The sequence below is a fragment of the Erpetoichthys calabaricus genome, chromosome 10, assembly GCF_900747795.2.
Source record: "Erpetoichthys calabaricus chromosome 10, fErpCal1.3, whole genome shotgun sequence".
Taxonomy (NCBI): domain Eukaryota; kingdom Metazoa; phylum Chordata; class Cladistia; order Polypteriformes; family Polypteridae; genus Erpetoichthys; species Erpetoichthys calabaricus.
This window is the reverse complement of record NC_041403.2, coordinates 138,707,846-138,733,326: the sequence shown is the minus strand read 5'-3', so window position 1 is coordinate 138,733,326 and position 25,481 is coordinate 138,707,846.

Below are 25,481 nucleotides of genomic sequence, written 5' to 3'. Positions count from 1 at the left end.
GATAAAAAAGGAGCACTGGAATCATTAGGTAGAAGGCTGCTTCATCAGATTGGCCAGACTAGCACTGTCTCAGCTGTAGAATAGCCCAGTAGGGGGGAATTGGCTTGTTGGCTGAGGCCTCAAGGCATAGAAACTTAAAAGTCCACCAGTGGACAACAGATAAAAAAAAAATGTGCTGACTCTAAAATAAGGTTTATTAAGTAAGATCAAATCTTTTTATGAATCAGTTATTCCATTTGATTCAGTCTCTCAAAGATTCCATTGTTGCTATCACTAAAAAAAGCTGTGTAGTCTGGATACTTCTCATTACTGAAATCTTGCTGCACCATAATGTCAATAACACTACAGCTCTGCTGATGACGTGTCAAAAACTCCTCCTTTGGTTCCTTGCCCTTTGACCATGCCCTCCATTGGCAGGCTTCTACTTTAACTTGGACCCTGCCCATCCTTTACCGCAAGTCTGGTATCACAGCAGTCAGAAGCCTCCATCCTGGAGCTCCAAGTACCTGGACAGTCACCATTATTTGAGTCAGATAACCCTCCTACAACCCTCATCTTAACCACAGTGTAAATGTTTGGAGCTCTGGTCGTCAATTGGAGTCAACTCCACCTACTTGTAGCTATGTCCATCCATCCATTTTCCAACCCGCTGAATCCGAACACAGGGTCACGGGGGTCTGCTGGAGCCAATCCTAGCCAACACAGGGCACAAGGCAGGGAACCAATCCCGGGCAGGGTGCCAACCCACCGCAGTTGCAGCTATGTCTTGAAGGCTTTTGGCGGCAGAAATATATTCTTGATTATCACTGCTGAGATGTTCTGCAGAGAAGGGTGAAGCTGGCTAGCAGGAACATGATTTGTTGAAGTCGACTTTGACTGACAGTTATCCTGCCAATGATGTTTCTGGTCTGCAGGAATATTAAATTTGGGTGCTGGGTTGTACTAGTGATGGAGGGAGGATGGCAAGAACTACCCGAGTGAGCGCCTGTTCAGTGGGACACATTAAACTTGCATTCTATGCACTTTCTGGGCTGACATTTTTCTGAACAGCGATTGCAGAGCAGCTGTAGGGAGTGATGGTTGGGGTGTCAGCTGGAAGCTCAGGGGCAGCTGAGAGCTTCATTAAGCCGGTATTGTTCAGTTCAGACGGGGTGCACTCAGGCAGAACGAGGGGCCTGTGGTGTTATCAGCAGCCGTGCAGGCCTGTTGTTGCTTAGCAACAGCTGTCGTTGCAGTGCGACCTTCCTGTCCCATCAATTTGTGAGCGTCAACACCAAGGAAACCCAAGTGACTGCTGCCCTCCAGTCGTATCAGGCGCTATAAATGAAAACACCAAAATTAATTAGGAGAAATTACATTGTTCAGTGAGGACAAAGAGATGTATTTGCTATATTACATTTATAGTTTGTGAGAGAGATCATCTTCTTGTTTTTGTGGTGTCACTTTTAAAACACCTCAGGTGAATTTACCACCAGTTTCTCGTGCTTCCAGTCTCTCACCTTGAAGCAAGCCAAACTCCCAGGGTGACCAGGTCAGCTGAGCTGCGCTGTACTGTTTGCCCCCGAGGCAGTGGGAGAATCCCAAGCGGTTGGACACTTGGCCTGCTGACTCTGCTGATGTGAATTGAGGCCATGTCAGACAGTGGGACTGCTGGCCTGCTTCATGTGAACGGACACTGTGTCTGACAGCCGAGCGGTGGCCTCGGCACGTGTTCCCTGGCTCTCTATCCTGCTGCCTGGGCTCAAGTCTTACAGCTTTTGCCTTCAGCTATGCTTTAACAGTGAATGTAAATGGAGTTGACTTTAGAACTGAAGAATGGGCCAAAGTTGGGCTGAGCGGTGTCCATTCTAGAAAGAAGGCAGGTTAAAGGCGTGCTCCTTGAGCTGTAGCAAGATGAATCAAAATGAAGAGAAAGGCACATGACATGCCTGCCAAAAAAAAAAGCCACATCAGAAATCAATTTGCATTTAAATTAATGAGGCGTGTAATGAACAAAATGCTATCTGATGTGGGAGAAGCCTCCAAGTGCTCATCTGCAAACCTAATGCAACCAAACTACCTTATCTGACAGAAACAAAGAGGACGCCTTGAAAGAATTTGTTTGCTGTAATAATCTCCGTTTATTAAGTCAGAAACGCATTCGTCTTTGAACGTGTGTGCATCACAAAGCAGAGAGCACGGCTATGTGAACGGCCCATCTCTGGCACCACACATTCCTTGTTTCTCTGTGCCAGGCGTCACTCTTGAGCTCCTTATAGGGTCTGGACAGGCGCTGAGTCCTTACAATTGGTGACATCACTTCTCAAAATGTCAGAAAGCTAAATGCATACTTCTGTTTGATTCAAGTTTACTTTGGGAAAGCCTTAATTTGTGCAATCCCTAGTTAGACCAATGATCCTTGATGGATTCTTTAGACTATTGCCTGTAAAATGAATCATAATTAAAACCCTTCATTAGAGGATGGGTGCCCGGCAGTAGCTTTTTTAGTGAAGAGACTTGTGACACGAGTGATATGGCCTCTTCTTCTGCAGGCAGCGGTCTCCATTTTTTTGTTTTCATTCTTGGTAAAATTATTGTGACCATGGCAACTATCAGAGAATATGGCCCGTAGTCAGTGCTCAGCTAATCTCAGGTCAGACCCAACAGCGTTATCTCGCTGTGCCCTCTCTCGCTCTCAATCTCTCATTCCACTCTCCATCCTCTGATTTTCTGTCTTCTGATTCCCTCTCTTTGTGAAACCCTTTTATTTGCAGGCGCTCCACTGTCTCCGTGTAACCATGACAGCCAATTATGTGCAATTTCGCTAATAACGTGCATTACGAGGATCCCAAATTATCCACGAGACGCATTTATTCTGGGCTCCCATTTTCATTAATTGAAACATTTTTGAGATTTCAGCTTCAAGTATCACCAAAGCCGCAGTGAGTGTACTGTAACTAGCACATGCATCAAATTGCATCTAAAAATAAAAACGAAAATGCTCACTCTGTCACAGTAAATGGGTTATTGCTTCCAAAAAGTGCAATATGAGATATAGATTTGGACTCATGTTTGTATGTGCGTGTGTGCATCTGTGTGGCAAAAGTGTCTGAATTGTAAAGCTTGGAGGGCAGGCGTTACTATCTGGGTTGTAGGATTGAGCTTCTCACTAAGTTACTCAACCTGCCTCTATCCCATTCATGGAACCTGCTTAAACCAGTTCAGGGTTTTAGTGGGAACCAACCCTGGATGGGATGCCAGCCCACTACATGGTCAACAACATATACAGGGGTATTTGGAAATGGCAGACTGTCTAACACGTACTGTATATGAGGTGTGAGAGTAAAACAGGAGAATACCTGGGGAAAATTAAGTAAACTAAATAAAAATGCATTTATAAAGCATGTACCACAGGCAAAAGTCACACAGTGCTGAACAATAAAACATAAAAAATTAAATATTAAAAGAAAATACAGAGCAATGACAATACAAAGATTATCTATAGATGACAGTGCTACCCAAATGCCAATTCAAACAAATGAGTCCCAAGTCGACACCTGAACAGTTCAACAGATTCTACTGATCTCAAAGTCAGTGGAAAACTATTCCATAACCTTGGTAAATGCAGACTCCAGAGACTGTCAGGAAATGACGTGATGACGATCCGATCCACACTCGGCCAAAATGTGTCCATTCCAGAAAAAAAAGCCAGATAAAATCCAGTTTTCACCAACCAAACGACTGTGCTTTCCCCGCGTCTGGCATCCTCTCCATTCCCTCTGAGGTGGAGAAACCGGAGCACACCAGAGGTGAGCAGGTAATTCCAATAGAAGCGGTGGAATAGATGCTTTCTGTTCACCCAGGTCATAACCCATCAGTTCTTCGTCAGCAACTCGAATGTCAAAGAGTGAGCGACGATCACAACAAAGCAAAGAACTGGATGCATTCACAAATTAGCAACCAAACACAAGTAGAACCGAGAGCAACAGACAGCAAGCCAGGCACAGGCGCCATCTTGTCCAGCCCAAAAAAGAAAAGAAAAACTCCACAAAGATAATCACCAGAGATGACTATGTTTGCCTGACTAAATTTCATTAATAAGCGACAATCTCCTGGTCTGTTTTCACCCTTTTACAATAACCCTTAGAAACGTGTTGTGTCTCAACAAAGTATCTCTACAAGATATCCATCCATCCAGCCATCCATCCATCCATCATTATCCAACCTGCTATATCCTAATACAGGGTCACGGGGGTCTGCTGGTGCCAATCCCAGCCAACACAGGGCGCAAGGCAGGAAACAAACCCCAGACAGGGCGCCAGCCCACCGCAGCTCTACAAAATATGTGCATTAGTAATGTGCATTGTGTGTAGACATTTTGTATCTGCATGCATGTTGTTGACACTAGTCAATGTTGTGTGTGCATGAGGTGCCCAGAGTCTGCTTGAGGTTTTCAATGTGTGTGTACATTTGTGAGTGAGATGCCAATTTTGTGCGTTAGATGAATTCTACTCTACATTTGTTATGCATTGCATTCTACCTAATGTAATGTTGTAGACACACTTGTGCAAACACTGACGTTGTGTGCTATGGATACTGTCAATTATATATGCATGGTAAGGAGATTGATTTATGCTGAAAACAAGGATGGGTGAGGGTGTGGCACAGTTTTTACTATAGTTTCTGCTTCCACCCTTAAAGTGGAGAACAAAGAAAATGAGAGAATTTTGTATCTGAATGCATGTACACAGTAGTGAGCGTTTGCCTGATGGGCTTTGTCTACCTGACGTGCTGTTGTCCGATATGAGGTTTTAGCTCCTCGGAAATATATTCTTTTAAATTGCGGCATTTTAATTAACCTGACTTTAATTAATTATAAATTAATTAGGTGTTATCCAACCCAGCATGCAATATGACGGTTTACAAGATTACATGAGAAACGAGGATAAACTTAGCTTTGTTTAATATCAGCTTACGCTGCATAAATAACGGGGGAAACACACTGCAGTACTCAGTCCAAGGGTGGGGGCCTTGCGTATGGAGTTTGCAGTCATCGTCACAACGCAAGAAGGTTTTCTCGGACCAATTCGACATAGTCTCCAGTCCGGCTGTTGAGTTTCCCAATGGCTGGCAATCCTCCAGAATGTTTTATACTGCTTTTTCCATGCACAAGCCCCCAGATGGCACATAGCCCATTTTCAAACAAGGAGAGAAGATTTTGAGCTGACATCAGACAGTAGGTTCAAATAACACACAGTTCGCTTTCAGGCTGACGACACATTCCTCCAGCTGTCCCTGTCTGTCTTATCCTATGCTTGGCCCAGCAATTCTGAATGCTGACACTCTGTGGTAAATCTGGCTCAGCTCTGCATGCTTACAGAAAAGAAATGAAAAATGCATTTAAAGAGTCTAAACAGATATAGTGACATTAATCTCAATATTATAACAAGCTTCATATAACACGTGCCAAGTGTGTGTTTGAAGCATGCCCCCAGTTGGGCACATCTATGTTAATTCCTGAGATGCTGTGTATTGTAAATGAACTAGTCATAGGACTATCAAGCATGTGCACATGGGGAACATCTTCAGGGCTTCAAAAAGGTAACCGCCCCGTGTAGAGTGGGGGCACTTACGCTAACTCCATATGTTTTTCAATCCACAGTTCCAATGATGCCTCACTTATTTTTCACTTCCATCAAGAAGACCGACCCTTATGGGATGCCAATATAAAATTTGCATAGCCAGAGGAAGTCGAGGACCACCAGCAAAGGCTGATGGATTGATCCTTTACCATGTGTTTTTTTTTGGCTGAATGCTCCACTATTTTGTACCCTTGTGTGCCATTTATTTTTATCATTTTTTTCATATAATCATAAAACTGGGATTACCACCTGGCTACCCCTTTTTGTTCTTCATGTCTCCTTTTCAGATCACTAGACATAAAAAGTGTTGAAGTCCAGCTGGAAAAAGAACACACATTTTCTAATAGCAAGAATGTTTTTAATACAAAAAGCAAATAATATAGAGGATTTAAAACTTGTATTAACGTAATCTTCATCTCCATTAAAATGAAACATATTGTACTAGTTAGCTTTAGGCTATGAAAGAGTTAAATCATTAAAGGCTCATGCCTGTATTTTTTATTTTTCTTAATGCATGGAAAACCACCATTATCTACCAGCTCTAGGTCAGGAATGTGAGAAGTGATTTAGGTGGAGTGGTGGCTCTGAGGCTAGAGATCTGCACTGGCAATCAGAAGGTTGCCGGTTTGAGTCCCGTAAATGCAAAAAGGGACTCTGCTCTGTTGGGCCCCTTCAGCAAGGCCCTTAACCAGCAATTGCTCAGCGCTTTGAGTAGTGAGAACAGTGCTATATAAATGCAAATAATAATTATTATTATTATAACATTGAGGGAATGTAACTCCTTGCTAACTATGTTTTGGTTTTACAAATAATGGTGGCAGCTAGGGGCAGAAAAACAATTATTTCAGATAAAGCATGGGTAAACATTTGTGGTATGGATAAACTTTAGGAATGAAGGATTTGTGTTTTTAGAGTCCGAAAATGATGAAAAATGTTCAAGCACAAAAGAGATACTAATAAGAATTGCAATAAATGTAAGGTTCGCCCAAGGAAAGGTGCTTACTTCATTGAACTGAGATGACTGTGTGCATCTTTGCAATAAAGTCTATTCTGCTTGCCCATCTTGAGACTCCAAGTTTTTACCCTGAAAAGAGGACAAGTCCATTCTCCACAACAAGAACAACAAGGAACGACAGTTTTTTTTTTTGCCTATCAATAAATCAGGGCTTTGATCTATCAAGTGATGCTTACTTCCTGTCATTGTTCTCCTTTATGCCAGAACGGGAGCAGTCAAGGTGGAAACAGAAGTGATGACATTTTTTTTTTCTCCACTTTATGGGTGGATGCAGAAGCCATGTTACAAATTGTGTCACACCCTCACCTGTCCCTGTTGTCACCAAGACACTTACTATGCATGTGTAATTGACAGCATCTATAGACACAACTTCAGTGTTTGAAAAATGTGTTTCTACAAGACATGTATACATTTGGTAGAATGCAGATTGTGTGTTTGTGTGTGTGCATGTGCATGAAGTGAGTTGTTCACACGAGTAAAATGTTGCCCGAGGTGCCCATTGTCTGATGAGTGGTGGACATTTGTGTGTGTATTTGCAATAAGAGCATTTGAATACCATTGTGTGTACACACCTTGAGTTCCATTGTGTCTCTTTGGTGTGGTCTGCCTGAGTGTGAGTGCCTTGCACTCCTCAACAATCCATCTATTCACTCTTACCAAGCTTTACTTTGTGAACTGTCATGCCTTTGGATCCATGAACAGACAGCTGACCCCCGGCCCATGTCTGCTTGCTTGTAATTACACAATCAAAGAAAAATCCTTTTGTCTTGAATTGTATGTCAACCCAGAGCCACTCCCACTTTAAGATGAGCTTCAGGCTTCTAAGTGGCTGCCTGCATTCTAGCAAACGATTCTGGAGAAGCTGCCCTCGGGGTTCTTCTAGTTCAGTCCAGTGCACAGGCCCAGCTGGGCAGCTTCCTTACTGCAGGCACAGAAAAAAGGGGCAGTGAGCCGTTACAAATGAGAGCCATCTATTTCAGCTTTTCGCTCGGCTGTTCTCTTTCTGTGGGCGGACACCAGTGTCTGCCTCTCTCACTGTCTCGTTGGCTCTCATTCTCTGGCTTATTTTGTGATATTTGAGAAAATCACAAAGCTACAGTTACACGTGAGCAGTTCATAGAGAAAGCTTCTAGGTCATTTTGATTTCACAGATGACGTCATGTCCATTTTAGTACCCCCTTGTCTACCTCCCTTCACATGGAAATATTCCTATAGAGAACTAATATTTTCTGGTGATTTCCGATGTGGTTGATGGCTCGAGGCAGTTGGAGGCCATGCAAGAGTGAACAGGCTTCAGCAGTCATGAAAACAAGGCTTGAGGAAACTGAAGACGTGCAGTGCCTGCATGCCATTGACAATGGGTGAAGAATGATGAGCTGAATCTGCCATTAGGGAGTATGTCCATCACTCCACCTATCCACTCTCTTAGGCCAAAACAAGGCTGTAGGGAGCTTAAAGGAATACTCCACCCAAAAGTGATATTATTTATATGTTGCTTACTGCTTTCAGTGATGGTTGAGAAAATTTTTTAATGTCATGTTTTTGTGTGGAATGGACATAGGAAAGTTTCTGATGGATAGTCATCTATGGAGACCAATGCTGGATAATGGAAAACAATATTAAGGATGTCCAAGAAAAAATAAATCTCTCAAACATATGCAGCTTTACTAAAATATTGTCAAATAAACCCTGTCTGTCCTGAGCAAAGATTAAAATGCACTCAGATGCAAACGAGCATTTGAATTGAAGATCGACCTCCTGTTGTTACATTTATATTCATAGCTGTGTGCCACAACTGGAGTACCTCGGAATTATTTAGAAGTAGCCTGTGAAACTGCATGGTTGAATTGACCTTCAGCTTTTTAAAGTATAAAGCAAAATATCTTTCTGATAATGTTTTTACTCTTCTTTAACTTTGAATCTTTAGTGATTGATGTCTCTCAATGCATTTTGCAATGTTATTATTGCACAGTGTTAGCCAATGAATAAGCTATTACTGCGATAAAGCCCTGACCAATGAATGAGGTGCAAGGCGGGTCTTCAGTTCAAATGTTTGGCCATATCCAAGCACTATAACAAAAAAGTTGGGATCACCACCTGTTGACCCCAAATAATTGCAAAGGAAAAAAAAACACCAAAAGAACATCTTTTCAGATGTGAGTTCAGGACAGAATTGGTTCAAAATGTGAGAGTTTAAATGATCTCAGTCTAGGAGGGTGAACAACAGATGTGACGTCAGTGGTGGAAAAGCTGCCAGTCTTCTGTTCTGCAGAGGGAGGAACAGAGAAGGTATTAGAAAACAGCGCCACCCTCTGGTTCGACAGGTTATTTCCATCACCAGAGGCCTTAGGCTGCATCCAATGTGCATGTGTGTGACAGCGCATTTCACTTTAGTTCACAAAACATTTTCCAGAAGGGGTTTGTTTAGCAGTACTTTAGTAAAAATACATGTGTTTGGTCCATTGTAAGCATACGACTGAATTCTTCTTGGATTATGTGGCAGGAGCAATATGCAATTTTTTTCATGGACATTTTTGATATTGTTTGTTGTTGTTCAACATTGTTCACCATAGATGCATATTCTATCAGAAAACTCTGTTATCTCAGTTCTGTATAAAAACATGAAATGAAAATTTTGTCCATTACTGCAAACTACACTGCTTATTAAAAGTATCCACCCCCTTGAAGGTATATACATGTTATTATTATGTAACATTGAATCATAGTGGATTTAATTTATTTTTTGGCATTAATTAAAAGACTCTTAAAATGGAAAGACTTTACTGTCAAAAGTGAAAACATATCTCTGAGTTTCCACAACAGGCTGTCAGTATGTGTGTGGAGAAATGGACAACACACTCATGATGTTTTCTTCAAAATATAAAAAGAATATTGAATGAATATTGATTACCATCATTAATTGTATATCCTGTACAATATATTTCATCATTAAATGTATTTTGTAATGTGTTTATACGTGCATTGAACGTCAATTGAAAATTTCCTATTTCCCTGTGCCACTCTGTGTAAAAATCTCACCAAGTGCCCTGGATGACCTCCAGGTTTCTGGCATCCTAACACAGACAGCAGGGTCACACCTTTCCATTTCAGAATGATTTAGTACCACCTTTTGGTCTGAGGGCACCTTCTGCCAGTTTCCATTGACCTCTCTCTCATTGCAGTGTTCTCAGAGGAATAACAATTTAAGACAAAATAGCTTACTACCTCCTTATGGGCCATGTTTACCCATACTGGTAGCTGAACTAGTAAACATCATCAGCATGGGTTCCTATTTTCAAGTATGTTTCCCCTGTCCTGTGTCAGTTTTATGCCAAAACCCACTTGTGCCCGGAGGGATGAGTCTTTGACGCAAGATGAGTGTTCCTGTGGGCATCCTTAAAGGAAAAAGTGTACTCTTAATGATTTCAGCTCTGCCCTGATGTTGGCACACACAAAATTCACAGCTGTCTGCCCTTTCAGACCTGACATTAAACCTAGCAGTGCTGATGAGGTCATGGACCTCAGGCACAATGATGTCAGAGACAGAGTGTGAATCACGGATTGACACAAATGCCAGGGGACAAGGAGGCCTTGTGCCAAGTGAGTTGTGCAGCCCCTCCTGAGTGGACTCTGGTGAGTCAAAGAAGGGAAATTAAATGTTGTGTCCCAAGTGGCCACTCTGTGGGCACTCTCTCTGCATGCTTGTGGGCACAGGGTAAGGTGGCCAAGGTCAGGAATACCCCTTGTATATTTACAGGTGAATTTCAAAATAAGAATATTGTAAAAAAGGTCATTTGCTTTTGCAATGTATTTCTAAAAGGTAAATCTTAATATATGCTATATAAATTACAAGTAAGTGAAATATTTAATGGTGATGATTATGGCAGATACTGTACCTCAAGAAAATCAGAACTCCAGTGTCTCAAATTATTAGAATTTCTCATTCAAGTTTGAGTAAATTACTATTTAAACATTTTAAATATTGTACATCTCTTGGTCTACGTCAATATATGCAACCACAATCAAAATGGGGAAAGCTGCTGACTTGACAGTTGTCCAGAAGACAATCATCAACATCCAGAAGGAGGGTAAGTGAACAGAAGGTCAGTGTTGAAAAGACAGGCTGTTTGCAGAGTGCTGAGTTGAAACATATTAATGGAAGTCGACTGGAAGGGAAAACTGTTGTAGGAAAAAGTGCAGAAGCAACAGGGATGACTGCAGCCTTGACAGGATTGTCAATGAAAGTCAATTCTAGAATTTTTGAAGAGTGGAGAGGCACAGAATCCAAAGTGTTTGAAGTTCAGGTGTGAAGTTTCCGCAGTCTGTGATGATTTGGGGCACCATGGCATCTGCTGGTGTTGGTTCACTGTGCTTTTATCAAGTCCAAAGTCAGTGCAGCCATCTACCAAGAGATTTAAGAGCACTTCATGTGTCCATTTGCTAACAAGCTTTATGGAGATGCCGATTTTCTTTTCCAGCTGGACTTGGCACCAGTACACAGTGCCAAAACTACTGTCAAATGGTTTGCTGACCTTAGTATTACAGTGCTTGATTGGCCTGCCAACTCACCTGACCTGAACCCCCAATCTATGTGGTATTGTCAAGAGGAAGATGAGACACACCTGACCCAAAAATACAGATGAGTTGAAGGCCACTATCAAAGCAACCTGGGATTCAGTAACACCTCGGCAGTGCCACAAGCTGATCGCCTCCATGCCATGCTGCATTGATGCAGTAATTTGTGGTAAAGGAGCCTCATCTAAGTATTGACTGTATAAACGAACATACTTTTCAGAAGTTGGACATTTCTCTATTGCGAATCCTTTTTTGATTGATCATTGGCAACAGTCATTTGAGATGCTGAATTTCTGAATTTCATGAGCCGTCTGTCATAATCATCAACATTAAAACAAAAAAGGCTTGAAATATTTCACTTTACTGCATATGTAATTAATCTTTCTTTATATATAATACGCTACCATGGCTGTCTGTTTGTGTGTCCAGGATTTTAAATCACCTGTAGCTCGCAAACCATTTGAACTATTGACCTGAAATTTGGTACATAAACACTACGTGACGTCTACTGTCCGCTTTCGGGGTGATGATTGACCTCCAAGGTTTTTATTCCTCTTTTAGTTTTTATTTTATTGTAGAATCAACTCTTGGCAGCGGCCAGCAGGGTGGCTGTGCCCATTCTCATCCCTACCACCTTCACCGTCACTTCCCCTACCTCTTCATATCTTAAATCATTCTTGAGGCAGATTGAAGACTTAAGTGCCAGCTTAAGTGAAAAATTAACGAAACCGTACTAAGTAACTGCAACACAAACACTGACTTAATCAGTTTTAACATGAAAAGATGCCAACGAAAGAAGAGAAGAAGCAGGCAGCTAGGGTGGAGAAAGAAGAGCTGCTCAGGAATCAGCAAGCGTATCAACCTCTGAGCAAACGAATGCTAAACGTACAGAGAAAGAAAGAGGATGAAAACTAGGAATGCTCAAGTCAAGTGTATTTGTGCAGTGCACTGTTACTGTATAATATATGTGAAGGTTTACCTTTTTGAAATACAAAGGCAAATAACCTTTTCTGGTATTGGTATTCTAATATTTTGAGATGCACCTCTGTATACTGATAGAAAAAGAAAACCCTCATTGTTGGACACAAATTTCTACCTATTTCATTGCTGAAATAAAAATAGATAGATAGATAGATAGATAGATAGATAGATAGATAGATAGATAGATAGATAGATAGATAGATAGATAGATAGATAGATAGATAGATTCTCAATAAATACATAAATATAACAACAACCTTCCCTCAAATATGCATTAAATTTAATAAAAGGAAAGAAAAAACATCTGATTTTGCCAAAGACAAAAAAAGAACAGCCCCAGTCCCAGTAAGCCATTATGCAGGTGTATTGTTGTTGCAAAGGAGCCCTCATAGTGTTTCTTGACTCACTTCTGCTGAACAATTTGTTTGCTGAAAGTCTTCAGTGTTTGCGTGTCAGAGAGAGAATGCACAGCATTGTTAATGGCACTTTGGCATTACTACCTCCTGGAAGTTCAGGAGCATGCCCGTTAACTGAGCCTGTCCTCTTAATCAGCTTGCTAATTCATTGGGCCTCTCTTGGAGTGATGTTACTGGCCCAATATTATTCAATGTATTTATTATAAATGAACACAGTCTCCTGCTCTGTTCTTTCTTTTAGAGTTCCTCTGTTATGAGACAAGTCGGAGGAGTGGTAGCTCTGAGGCTAAGGATCTGCTCTGGTATCCCGAAGGTTGCCAGTTTGAATCCCCGTCACTGCCAAAAGAGATCCTACTCTGCTGGGCCCTTGAGCAAGGCCCTTAACCTTCAATTGCTCCAGGGGCGCTGTACAATGGCTGACCCTGTGCTCTGACCCCAAGGGGTATGTCAAAACTAACAAATTCCTAATACAAGAAGTTGTATAAGGTGAAATAAAGAACGAAAAAAAAAAGTCCAGCCTGTTATTGATGTGGACCCCTAAGTATTTTTACCATTTCACAACCTCCATTTCTACTCTCTGAATAGTGACTGAACACAGAGGCTCTTTGGTGCAGCAAAAATCAATAACCAGTTCCTTGGTTTTGTTGATGTTAGGCAGCAGGCAATTATTTTTGCACCAAGAGATAAGTTCTCTACCTGACTCCACTCCCACTTATCAATAAAGCCAATTAGTGCAGAATCATCTGAGAATTTCCACAAGTTACCTGATCTGCTATTATAATTATAATCCAAGGTACACAGGAAAAGAAGACAGGGCTATTCCTTGTGGTGCTCCAGTGTTGCTCCCATCTGTATCAGAAACACAGTCCTCAACTCTCACAAACTGCGATCTGCCCGACAGATAGTCCATTATCCAGTACACCATAGGCTCATCCACCTGCACATCTCTGAACTTATCCCTTAACAAGGATGGCTGGATGGTATGAGGGCACTCAAGAAATAAAAAAGCATAACCCTCAGACTGCTGCCAGCTTTGTCCAGGTGAGAATAAGTGCAGTGGGTCCAAGCGGTCCAGATGGTCTTTCACAAGAGAGCTAACATAGTTCAAAGCCAGCCTTTCGAAGGTCTTCATGATGTGGGTTGTAAGAGCCACTAAGCTGTAGTCATTAGGTAAATCTTAGTAGCATTGTTTACATTTGCACTTGGTCCTGAGACAAGCTTGCCTCATTTGATGGTTACTTTGAATCAGTTATTATTATTATTATTATTATTGTTATTATTATTATTCAGGCCTTTACTGACCTCTTGGGCACAGCCATCAGCAGTGTGTCTGTTTGCAGAGAGAGTGTCAACCACATCAAGAGGTTTACTTACCTCCGCAGCGACATTCATATCTCTGGTGACTCTTCCTATGAACTCAGTAGACGGATTGGGAGAGCATGGAGGGTCATGAGGTCTCTGGAAAGGGGTGTGTGGCGCTCTGTAAAAAGATGAAGATCACAAATCTTTAGAGTCCTGGTGCTTCCTGTTTTGCTATACGGTTGGGAGACATGAATGCTATCAAGTGTCCTGAGACGAAGACTGGACTCCTTCGGTTTTGTGTCTCTTTGGAGTATCCTTGGGTGCTGCTGGTTTGACTTTGTGTTGTGCATTGTTGAGGACCCGAGCAGCTGGACCAGGCCAACGGGAAGCCCATGCAACACCTGGCTGCTGCAGATGATGGTCATTTCCGGAGGGTGAGACTGGACTACGTGTCTGCTCTGGTGGGTTGTCAACTAGGATCCCAAGCTGTTTCGTTGTGTGGTGGGTGTGGCAATGTGCTGTACCAGTGCATGCTCCCCAACCTGACCTGACCTGGTTACTCTTATTATTATTTTTATGTTTGTCTTTGCTGGAAAGTTGTTATCATCACCTTAAAACACCAGAGAGCAGACAAATAGTCACTTGACAGGTTTGTTTGAACCTCTGCCAAAGAGAAGCTATAGACTTTTAGGGCTGAAAAGCATCAAACTGCAGAGCCATGGAGCCATACATCACCACAGATTTTAGCCTCACTTTCTTGGCAAAAGTTTTAAATATAATGAGCAGCAGATTCATGGTAGAACTGACGTTACCCCACATCTATACTACATGTTAGCCACACTGACCCCTAATCTTAACAGCACTCACCTCTAACCCTAAGTTATCCTAATCTTACTTCCACCAAGAAACTGCAGTTATGTATGTGAGGGCTTACAAATGGGTTTGGAGTGTAAAGTCACCAGGGACCAGTAGAGGAAGATACAGGTTGGAGTCCCAAAAGTAAATGGATGGATACCCATTGACCTGAAAAAGACATTTTGGATGAAGCAAGTAAATGCTCAAATGGTGGGAGGAAGATAGTCTAAAGATCTGCTAGGGAAAGAGAAAGAGACTAGAAGGTAAATAAGAGACGTAAAAGAGTACTTGCACGAGGAACTTCAATGAAGTCAGAAGGATGAGCTGCCCTATCTGCAGTATGGTTTGTCTTCTGCTTCTCTTTCCTGTTGTGTTGCCTTCACTCTCTTGCACTAATTTGAATAATATATTTATATATTATAACATTTCTTGCATCTTTCTAAGGTTGGGGCAGCAGTGTGGATACCCAATAATGCTCATGTTGCGTTGTATTTTTTATGTATTATTTTAGCTATGCACTGTGTGCAGCACACAACCACACTGTATGAGACTACATTGAACCAATGAAGGCAGGTACTTTATCCTTGAGATAAAGACTACTTTATGTTTATTTCTTGAGATGAATTTAGCAGACATTTTACCTTCGCAATTCTCTTACTGAGGTTGTTCACATGAAGCTTGGCTCAGGACATTTGAGTTGCCATGTTCTAGACTGCAGCACAACCCCACTTTTGACTTGGCTCTTTCCCTCTTGCCGTGACCAGATGGTGGCAGCCGGCAGGTCAGCAGACAGCTGCATTTACTTTCCATATTTTCCCTAAAGGGAAGAACCCTGTTGGAAGAAGCATTAGAATGAAAGTGACATTTTGTCTGTTAAAGATACAATTCCAACATACACAACTACTGTACTTTTGCTGCTCTCTGGACTCAGCTCGACTGCCTGCATTGGCCCCTGGCTCATATGTACAGGTTCTCGGGGGGCTCGGAGACCTTTTCTTGAGAAAAAGTCATGTTTGTGCAGAGTCCTAACTTGCCATTTGCACAGCAAACCTCGGATGTAAAGCGCCGCACCCTGCTTCCCACAACTCAAATAAAAGCCGTCAGGCGGCTGAAATACGGAGACCAGTCGGATCAGGCTATACGTGTCACAGGGAGAGCTAGAGAAGAGGTGAACCTTCATCAAACATGAGGGTCACGTGTACTAACATACACAACAGGCAGCTTTGCAGTGCTTTCTCATGTTACGCTTGGGCTTTATCCGCTGCACAAAGGGCCTGTTTGCATGCGGACAGGTGTCCTGCTGATCCTGCACTTTGTGAATTCTGTGCAATTAGCTGTCTGGCACTGGGTCATTTCTGTAGGGGATAAAAGGTCTTGTGGGATGGAATCCAACAGATTGCAACATCTGCATGTGTGCAAGCCCTATAGATGTCAAATCCACAGAGGACGAGTCCTACAGACCAGAGATAGGAGACCAGTGTTACCTAGCTTGAGTCATAACTATTAGTTGGAACATCAGCCCTGTTGTGTGTTTCAAACTGTGAAAATGGATTAATGGGAGAGATGAGAAAGTGAGTTAGTGAGTGAATGTGAATATGTGCGTGTGTGTGTGTGAATTCACTCCCTGGGGATGCAGAAACCTGAATGATTCCTATGCCTTTTCTAGGGAAGAGAAGGAGAGACATTTGCTAGATTCAGGGGTTAATTTGGGTCTGGGGTTACTATATTATATGGAGGTAAAAGAACAGCAGTACATAAAGAAATCTGACTTGACTTTAGACTTAGATGATAGCATGTTGGCACATTTGTTAGCACTGAGGACTCACAGCTCTAAAGACAAGGATTCCATTGCTCAGTGTCTTTTTCCCCTTACCTAAATGACTCAGATTAATTTGTATAGGCCAAGGGTCCCCAACTCCGGTCCTAGTGGGCCCCAGTGGCTGTAGGTTTTCATTCTAACCCTTTTTTTAATTGGTGACCTATTTTTGCTGCTAATTAACTCCTTTCCTTTCATTTTAATTGACTTGGTTTGTAAGATTTGTTCCCCTGAATTTCTTTATTGTTCCTCTTAATTGCTTCATTTCTTTCCTTAAATGGCACCCAAACAGAAATAAAATGTGAAGTGAGTGAGCCAACAGAAGACCAACTAAGTCAGGGCCTCAAACTCCAAGCAATTTCACTCCAACCAGTTGCTTCATTAGGCTCTGATTCTTGTCGTTAATTAAACCTGTTCTTTAATTCCATGGCATGCTGCTGCTCCCATTGTGCAATAACAGACATCTCAGAAATTGTTGATTTTCTCTTTTTTAAGAGGACTGTTAAAATGTTTTGTGGACCTGAGCAGATCAACATTCCTGAGACCTTCACCTTTCTTTATTTTCAGATATTGTATGATAGGCACAGTTGGCTGGTCATGTTTTGATTCATTTTGTATCTCATTAATGTTTGGCTGCTAATTAGGGAAAAAGAAACAATTAAGTGGTCTCAGTCTTCAAGAGCAAGTCATCCATCCATCAATCCATCATCCAACCTGCTATATCCTAACCACAGGGTCACGGGGGTCTGCTGGAGCCAATCCCTGCTAACACAGGGTGCAAGGCACGAAACAAACCCTGGGAGGGGCGCCAGCCCACCGTAGAAGAGCAAGTCAAATAAAATTCATTATTATCAAAAGCAAAAACAAGTCACTAATTAAGAAAAGGGTTAGAATGAAAATCTGCAGCCACTGGGGCCCTCCAGGACCGGAGCTGGGGACCCCTGGTATAGACCAATCTATCTAACCCAGTGTTTCCCAACCTCAGTCCCATGGCTCCCCTGTGGCTGCAGGTTTTTGTACCAACCAGCTGTTTTTAATTGGACTCCTGGGCTAATTAAGCGATGTGTTATTTCCCAAGTTCTGTTTTGGGAACAATATAGAAATTAGAAAACTAAGTTTGGTTTTATATATATATATATATATATATATATATATATATATATATATATATATAAATGTACCAAGCAGTTATATGAGAATAATGTATTTTTTTCTTTTTAACAATATTTTCATCTTGATTTTCATTCTACTTTTCTAGGTGTTCTAACTGTTTAATTAATCCATTATTTACTAATTACTGGGTCTGATGCTAAAGTACTTGCAGCCTTTGTTGTTTGCCAGTGTGTCTGCGCTGCTCATTTTTAATTGTCATTAATAAGATGCAACGAAGGGGAAAAACTCCACAGAGAAAGGGCAAAATATAATGAAATCAATAAAAGAGAGTTAAGCATTTAAATCTATAGCAAAAGCAGAAATATTTCTAAATGTCTTATAAATGTAAAAATCGTGCTGCTGTGCTTTTTCTGAATGTAGAATAAAAGAAAAATAATCCCAGTTAATTAAATGAGATCAGTGCTATCAGGTGTTGTCACTGATTAGGAATCTGGTTGGAACAGAAACCTGCAGTCACAGGGGGGCCACAGGAATGAGGTTGGGAAGCACTGACCTAACCAAGTTCAATTAACCTTGATACTATATGGCTCCATGCAAAAGTAGGCCAAATGACATCTTTTGTTAACATTTGAATAGAGTAAAGCCTGGATTTTCTGAGTTGAAATAAAGGAAGATCAATCAAATTTGGCCCCATCTTTCCCCATACTGTGATTACTCTCATTGAAAGCACCTCTAATGCTCCACAGTCCGCATTTATGAATATGAGTGTGTTAAGAGCAGAATAATAAAGACGGATGAAGTATCCCTGAGTTGACATGTCAAAAATTTTGATTTAATGATTTCTTTGATTTCTTATGTGATAATTTCAAAAATTGTTTCCAACACTGTAGATAGTTTAATTCCTGAAAAAAATTATTTGAATATTTTTTTCCCAAAAATGAAGTTGTAGTGGCAAAGGTGTCAAATCCACTTTCAATAAAAATGAAACAGAAATGTTTCCAAGTATATTTATCGGACTTTCATTGTTTTGCAGCTTTCATTTGAACCATTGTTTTAAAGGAAATGCTCAGTGTATCATTTGACAAATGAGAGAAGAACGCTCAGTCCATGAAGAACGTTATTTTTTATTTAATAACTAAGCTGTCCCAGTATCTCATCCAGATACTTCTAAGAGGTTGTCAAGGTCTGCTTCAACAACATGATGTTTGTTCTAGATTTGAGTAAAGAAGGGCTTCCTGGTTTCAGTCTTAAATGTATTTCCACTTAATTCCTATTGGTGTCCTGGAGTACACAATTCAATTTTTAGCTGAAAGAATTCAATTGAATCCAATTTATTGATGCTTTTGAGAATTTTGAAGACCTCGATTAGATCCCCACATAGTCTCGTATGCGTGGTTTAAGGCTGTCATAACAGGACATGCCCTTTACTTCCAAGATTCATCTGGTTGCTCTCCTCTGCACAGTTTCAAGTGCTCTTCTGTCTTTCTTGTATTGTGGTGACCAGAACTGCACAGAATACTTACGATGAGGTCTCACCCATGTATTACTGTTTTCACACAAGTGGGCTTGGGAGTCATTTTATGGGCTTGTTACTGCCCTCTAACTCTTTCTCTACTTTCCATGAAGACCAGCCAATGAACCCTCATCCTAAAGCCACTTCTGGTCCTCAGAAGATAGCCAACACCACTTCCTCTTCCGGTCCTCAAGATCCCACCTCCTTCTGATGTAATTTCCAGTTCCCAGAATGCCATTACATCAATTTCTGTCTACCAAATATATATATATCAGCCATTTTGTTTTTCCTTTAGTTCTGTTTTGAGTGCATGTCTGGACCAACCTAACCAACTTTTTGTTAAGTATATGGGGTAGTTCCCCAAGCCTTTCACTTTGTCGTGTGTGTTCTTTAACACTGTGTACAGTCTGAGCATAACATCACAGAATTACATTCAATAGTTTTTACAATGTAGCCTAACACTCAATATGCCTTTGTAAATGCTTCTGCACATCACCTAAATGATTGGAACACTGGGTCAATGTAAACGCCTAAAACTTTTTAAGAGATTGTTTTGTGTAAGACACTGTCTGGCAACTTACATTTATAACTGATGCTAGTTTCCCCTGTGTGTAGCACTTTACAATTTTCTGTGTTACACTGCATTTTCTAAGTGTTCTGATATTGTTTGTCAGAGTGAACAGTTTTGACATCTCCTGTGTATCTACTATTCCCCCCAATTTTAGTAACATTTGCAAATTTCACAGGTTTATTAACTCTACCAGAAGCATTGCCATAATATAAAGAAGAAAACACCCCTGAGAGACTCCACTGTTGAGTTCACACTATGCTTTCAGTAAATTAGGACTCTTCATGAATTAAACATGTTGAAAATGATCAAGGCACCAGTGTCTCAGGAATGTGATGAGGGCTCCAGGCTTGATCAAGGTGGGTTGATCTGTTTGTGGGTTATGCAGGCCATAGACCAGGGGTGGCCAATGTCGGACCTAAAGGGCTTCAGTGGCTGCAGTTTTTGTTCCAACTCATCCATCCATCCATTATCCAACCCGCTATATCCTACCTACAGGGTCATGGGGGTCTGCTGGAGCCAATGCCAGCCAACACAGGGTGCAAAGCAGGAATCAAACCCCGGGCAGGGTGCCAGCCCACCACAGGGCACACACACACACACACACCCACACACCAAGCACACACTAGGGATAATTTAGGATCACCAATGCACCTAACCTTTGGACTGTGGGAAGAAACCGGAGCACCAGGAGGAAACTCACGCAGACACGGGAATAACATGCAAACTCCACACAGGGAGGACCCGGGAAGCAAACCCAGGTCTCCTTACTGCGAGGCAGCAGCGCTGCCACTGCACCACTGTGCCGCTTAATTAGAAACCAATCGTTGCCAGTCTCAGGCCTTATTTAATTTTATGGTTTGTTAGTCTGCAATGTTAGGTTCTTATATCATAGATTTTTTCCTTTCCAAGGATATCATCTAAATGACTTGAAGCCTAAAACTGATCATTTTCACTCTGTCACATTTGTCTGGGGCCGGAGCCGGTAAGGTCTTCTTCCATTGGCTCGGTCCCGGAAGTGACATCATGAGAGCCAGGTGAGATCTCCCGGGAATGGTCTACAGGCAAGGGAAAAAAAGAATCAGTGTACTCTGCCACATCCCGGCATGCCTCAGAACTTCCTTCCTTTGAGCCCTTTAGCTGCCTCCCATGCGCACGTGTGTGACACATCTTATTGCTAATAAGGAGCCATTAAAAACACTGAATGCAGTTGTTTAAGACTAAAATAAGAAATTACAGGACAGATGGGGACCTTAACAAGCAAGATCACTACAATGAAGCGTCAAAATGTCACTTGAGCAATAAGTCCTTCATCAGCAATAATTGACTTCTCATTAAAAAACTTAGATGGAGAAAAAACCTGCAGACACTGCAGCCCTCCAGGATTGACACTGCCCACCCATTCCATAGTCTAAATCACAGCACACTGTACCTCATCTAAATCCATTAAAAAGTCAAATTCAAATTGTCAAGTCAGTTACTGTTTTTTTTTTTTTTGTTATACTGTCTATCCCCCGTGACCCTGTGTTTGGATTTAGCGGGTTGGAAAATGGACGGATGGATGGATACTGTCTATGGGGAACATAATTAGGTGTCCCATCGAAACTGCAAGGATGTGCTTTTATCTCACAATCTTTGAGACCTGATTCAATGTGCAGATCCACAGAGTTTGCATGCTCTTCTGGTGTTCATGTCTGTTTCCTTCAGAACTACAAAGATATGGTGTAATTAAAACATCTGACCATTTATGGAGGATTGAGATTATTCAGAGTATTCAGACTCCTTCACTTTCCGCACATTTTATTGTGTTCTAGATTTAATTTGAAATGGAGAAATTTGCTATTTTTGTCCATCAACATACACTCACTAATACAAAACTTATTTTCAGAACGGTGTGCAAATTTATTAAAAATTAAAAACTGAAATCTCTCATTTCTGTAAGTATTCATATCCTTAGCTGTGGTCAGGTGCATCCTGTTTGCCTTAATTATCCTTGTCTTGAACTTGATTGGAGTCCACCTGTGGAAAATTGAATTGACTAGACATCCTTTAGTAAGGAACACACCTGTGTATACAACATCCCACAATTCACACTGCATATTAGGACAAAAACTAAACCACAAAGTCCAAGGAACTCTTTGAAGACCTCGGAGATCAAATTGTGGTGAGACATAGATAAGCACAAGCAAATAAAACTATTACTAAAGCAACGAGTGTTCCTAAGGGGCATAGCGGCCTCAATAATTGAGAAATGGAATACATTTGGATCCAGCAGGACTCCCTAGAGTTGGCTGTCCGGCCATACTGAGTAACTGGGCAAGAAGTGCCTTGTTCATTGAAGAGCTTCAGTCCTCCATCGATCAGATGTTTATGATAGAGTAGCTAATGCCTGCTTGGAGTTTGCCAAATAGCATTTAAAAGACTCAGGGAAAGAGGAAAAAAGATTTTCATGTCTGATGAGACAAAAATTGAATTCTCTACTCAGATATTCAAGCACTATGTCCAGAGTAGACCAGGCACTGCCCATTCACCTGCCTAATACCAACCCTATGGTGAAGCCTGGTGTTGACAACATCTTGCTACGGAGTGCTTCCTAGTAGTAAGGACAACAGAGTTGGGTCAGAATTGAGAGCAGGATGATTGTAGCCAAATGCAGAGAGGTCCTTCAAGAAAATCTGCTCCAGAGTGCATGCAACCTGAGACTGGGGTGATGGTTTACCTTTCAGCATGACAGTGACCCTAAGCATACAGCCAAAAGAATGCTCGAGTGGCTTCAGGACAAGCCTCCGACTGTCCTTGAGTGGTCCAGACTTACACCTCCTAGAACATCTGTGGGGAGACCTGAAGATGGCAGTTTACAGATGTTTTAATCCACGCTAACAGAATTTGAGAGGATCTGCCAGGAAGAATGGGATAAACTACCCAAACCCAAGTGGGCAAAGTTTGTAGGGACTTACTGATGAAAACTCAAAGCTGTAACTGTTGCCAACAGAGCTTCTACAAAGCACCGAACTAAGGGTCTTAATACTTAAATAAATGAGTGATTTCAGTTTTTGATTTTTAATAAATGTGCACACCTTTTTGAAAACATGTATTCAACTTGTCAGTATAGATTACCAAGTGTAGCTTGATGTTTGAAAATGGAAAATGCATTCCATTAAAGTTAAATCTATAACACAATAAAGTGAGCAGAAAGCGAAGGGTTCCGCATGCTTTCTGAATCCATTGTTTAAGTGTGAGATGTGCTTGTCTGGTGACTCTTTCAGAGTTGGTTGCTCTTGTAACTCCAAACCCTACTAGATTGTAAAAATCAATTTCATAAAATAAATTGGTGGGATAACTGAACGTGTACTGAACACTCTGAAGTGACCAAAATGGGCTCACATATATCAATGCATGCATACATGCAGAGATTATTGCTGCAGCATTAGAGCCAGTGCAATGTAGAGACACCCGAGCACACGCACGCTCACTCACATCCATACAATTCTAAGTTATTATTTAAACCTCAACATGCAATGTTATTGGGGTACAGCGAGAACTGACAGATTACACACATTAGGTAGACATTAGCAGCACACAAATCAAGCTTTCCCACACAGCAGTTGCGTGTCCATCGCATGCACACATTCACTCACATAGGGTGATGCAGTGTGAGCAATGACAGCTTTGAGTATTGGGGCGCACAAGTGTGTGTATCTTGTAGTGTCAATTGTCTATTTTTGGCACCCTGACTGGAGTTGGACCCGAATGTGCAAGGAGGCGTGCGGAGTTGTCTGGTGAGTCAGAGGAGGCAGCTGCATGGTGCTGTGCTGATTGATTCTCAATCATGACTGTGATCAGAGATAATGGAAGAAGAAAAATGAGGAGAGACAATGAGAGCCGCGCAGGCATCATGAAAATAATGTGGCAGCTCTACTGATAATATACAGTGTGGGTGCGGGGGTTTTGTGCTTCTAAACGATAGAGTTTTGTGAGATGCTATCTCCTAGCTAGAGGTGGGGGGGGGGGGGGGGGGGGGGGGATTGGGGGTCAGGAGGCCAGTTGCCTTTTACCAGGTTCCTTTTATGTTAGCCAAACATAAAATGGGAACCATTAACACCTTCATCCTTCTGCTGCCCATCTGCTTAACACGTCTAAATACAAATATCTGCCTGGAGAGGTCAGAGTTTCAGCCTTAAACAACAGGGTCTCTAACCTTGCAGTTTTCAGGGCAGGTATGTATGAACTCTACAAAGGAGGCTTGCACAGTCGAAAGTAGGCTGGAATCTCAAGCAGAGCGGTGAAGCATCTGATTGATAGGCCTGCACATTAATAAAGATGATTCATATATTTTAATAAGCTATTATTCATATTCCATCCAGATAAACATGAAAAATTGTAGCTGCTGGCGTTTTTGTGCATGTGGAAGCGTGTGATGATGAATACAGAGAAATGTATTCTCTCCCCACTGGACCCACTGGCTTTTTCATTTCAAGTGCTTGGTTCAGTGACCTGCCCAGTTAGGTCGTTTACAGTTTTTATGAGCAGCAATCCAGCACCTTAGACACTGTGATGTCAGACTTGAGGATGGGCATTTCATGAAGAGCTGAAGGTAGGCATACTTCATATAGTCTCAAGTGCGGATCACAATTCCTTTCACATATGTCAGACAGAAAAGGTCTTACATGGAGTATGACCCATAGGACATGGATATACAGCAGTAAAATCAGAGATCTGACTTTGAAATGGGAAGGGATCACAGCTGAATCGCACACCAGAAACTGAACTGTGCACACTGTATGGAAGGGGCAAACTGTGCAGTGCAGCTAATATCACATCCATATCAGAACATAAGCCACAATTTAACATAAACCGTACCCAGACTAGAGTGCAGCTGAATTAATGCACACCTGAATCAGAATGCAGATGACATAAGCCATGACCACATCAGGCCACAGCCAACATTAATCCCTTTCACACCAGAGCACAGCTGACATAAACTTGAAACAGACCAGGGTACACTTTACATGGGTCCTGCCCACATCAGAGCACAGCTGAAATAAAACATGCCCAGCTCAGTGTACAGATGATAAAAGCCACCCCCAGGTGAGAGCACAGCTGACATAAGTCATATCCAAAAAGTTGACATTAACTGCTCGGCTTCAAGTAAAAACTTCACTCTGTACACTGTGCACAATAAAATAGCAAAAACATATGACATCTCAAAAAAGACCAATAAACCAAAAATGGACAGTCTTTGGCTTGTCCAGGCCCCAAAAATCTGGAAAACACTGAAAATGTAAGGTTAATTTAAGATTCAAAAACACCTTAAATGTCCAAAATGCATTAAAATGCCCCTCAAGGGGGAGAATTCTTGAAAAACCTCTAGTTTGAGCTCTATTTTTAAAACAAAACCTTTATCAATGATTATAAATATTTGTATCAAACAAAAGAAGAACAAAAAACAGCACCAAGACAAAAACGCAATAGCAAAAGGGAATTGTCAACACAACCCTCAGCAACATATCTTAATCCGCAGACCAGTAATCAAAATTCAAGAACAGAAACAAACATCCTAGAAGCCTAGAAATCAATTCTTACAAAGAACAGCACTTTACAAACATTAGTGTTAGGTTGAATGCCTAGTGGGGGCTGGGTGGTCTCGTGGCCTTGGAACCCTTGCAGATTTTGTTTTTTTTTTTCTCCATCCCCATGGAGTGTTTT